The sequence below is a fragment of the Triticum urartu genome, chromosome 7 (genome assembly GCF_003073215.2).
Source record: "Triticum urartu cultivar G1812 chromosome 7, Tu2.1, whole genome shotgun sequence".
Classification (NCBI taxonomy): domain Eukaryota; kingdom Viridiplantae; phylum Streptophyta; class Magnoliopsida; order Poales; family Poaceae; genus Triticum; species Triticum urartu.
Genome location: NC_053028.1, coordinates 43512473 through 43515074, shown reverse-complemented (window position 1 = coordinate 43515074; position 2602 = coordinate 43512473).

Here is a 2602-nt window from a genome sequence, read left to right as displayed (position 1 = left end):
AGGCAAGAAGGGGAACTTCAAGAAGAATGGCAAGCAAGTTGCTGCTCAAGTGAAGAAGCCCAAGTCTGGACCTAAGCCTGAGACTGAGTGCTTCTACTGCAAAGGGACTGGTCACTGGAAGCGGAAATGCCCTAAGTATTTGATGGATAAGAAGGATGGCAAAGTGAAAGGTATATTTGATATACATGTTATTGATGTGTACCTTATTAATGCTCGCAGTAGCGCCTGGGTATTTCATACTTGTTCTGTTGCTCATATTTGCAACTCGAAACAGGGGCTACGGATTAAGCGAATATTGGCTAAGGACGAGGTGACGATGCGCGTGGGAAATGGTTCCAAAGTCGATGTGATCGCGGTCGGCACGCTACCTCTACATATACCTTCGGGATTAGTATTAGACCTAAATAATTGTTATTTGGTGCCAGGGTTAAGCATGAACATTATATCTGGATCTTGTTTGATGCGAGACAGTTATTCATTTAAATCAGAGAATAATGGTTGTTCTATTTATATGACTAATATCTTTTATGGCCATGCACCCTTAATGAGTGGTCTATTTTTATTGAATCTCGATAGTAGTGATACACATATTCATAGTATTGAAGCCAAAAGATATAAGTTTAATAATGATAGTGCAACTTATTTGTGGCACTGCCGTTTAGGTCATATTGGTATAAAGCACATGAAGAAACTCCATGCTGATGGGCTTTTGGAATCACTTGATGCTTGCAAACCATGCCTCATGGGCAAGATGACTAAGACTACGTTCTTCAGAACAATGGAGTGAGCAACAGACTTATTGGAAATAATACATACTGATGTATGCGGTCCGGTGAGTGTTGATGCTCGCGGCGGGGATCGTTATTTTCTGACCTTCACAGATGATTTGAGAAGATATGGGTATATCTACTTGATGAAACATAATTCTGAAACATTTGAAAAATTCAAAGAATTTCATAGTGAAGTAGAAAATCGTCGTAACATGAAAATTAAATTTCTACGATCTGATCGTGGAGGTGAATATTTGAGTTATGAGTTTGGTCTTCATTTGAAACAATGCGGAATAGTTTCGCAACTCATGCCACCTGGAACACCACAGCGTAATGGTGTGTCCGAACGTCGTAACCACACTTTATTAGATATGGTGCGATCTATGATGTCTCTTACTGATTTACCACTATCATTTTGGCATTATGCTTTAGAGACGGCTGCATTCACGTTAAATACGGCACCATCGAAATCCGTTGAGACGACATCATATGAACTGTGGTTTGGCAAGAAACCCAAGTTGTCGTTTCTTAAAGTTTGGGGCTGCGATGCTTATGTGAAAAAGATTCAACTGATAAGCTCGAACCCAAATCGGAGAAATGTGTCTTCATAGGATACCCAAAGGAGACTGTTGGGTACACCTTCTATCACAGATCCGAAGGCAAGATATTCATTGCTAAGAATGGATCCTTTCTAGATAAGGAGCTTCTCTCGAAAGAAGTGAGTGGGAGGAAACTAGAACTTGATGAGGTAACTGTACCTTCTCACTTATTGGAAAGTAGTTCATCACAGAAATCAGTTCCAGTGATTCCTACACCAATTAGTGAGGAATTAAATGATGTTGATCATGAAACTTCTTATCAAGTTACTACCGAACCTCGTAGGTCAACCAGAGCAAGATCCGCACCAGAGTGGTACGGTAATCTTGTTCTGGAGGTCATGTTACTTGACCATTTCGAACTACGAACTATGAGGAAGCGATGATGAGCCCAGATTCCGCGAAAATGGCTTGAGGCCATGAAATCTAAGATGGGATCCATGTATGAGAACAAAGTGTGGACTTTGGTTGACTTGCCCGATGATCGGCAAGCCATAGAGAATAAATTGATCTTCAAGAAGAAGAATGATGTTCATGGTAATGTTACTGTCTACAAAGCTCGACTTGTTGCGAAAGGTTTTCGACAAGTTCAAGGGGTTGACTACGATGAGACCTTCTCACCCTTAGTGATGTGTAAGTCCGTCCAAATCATGTTAGCAATTGCCGCATTTTATGATTATGAAATTGGGCAAATGGATGTCAAAACTGCATTCCTTAATGGATATCTTAAAGAAGAGTTTCATTTGATGCAACCGGAAGGTTTGGTGGATCCAAAAGGTGCTAACAAAGTGTGCAAGCTCCAGTGATCCATTTATGTACTGGCGCAAGCATCTCGCAGTTGGACTATACACTTTGATAGTGTGATCAAAGCATATGGTTTTATACAGACTTTTGGAGAAGCCTGTATTTACAAGAAAGTGAGTGGGAGCTCTGTAGCATTTCTGATATTATATGTGGATGACATATTGTTGACAGTAAATGATACTGAATTTCTGAATAGCATAAAAGGATACCCGAATAAGAATTTTTTAATGAAAGACCTCGGTGAAGATACTTATATATTGGGCATCAAGATCTATAGAGATAGATCAAGACACTTAATTGGAATTTCACAAAGCACATACCTTGATAAAGTTTTGAAGAACTTCAAAATGGATCATGCAAAGAAAGGGTTCTTGCCTGTGTTACAAGGTGTGAAGTTGAGTCAGACTCAATGCCCGACCACTGCAGAAGATA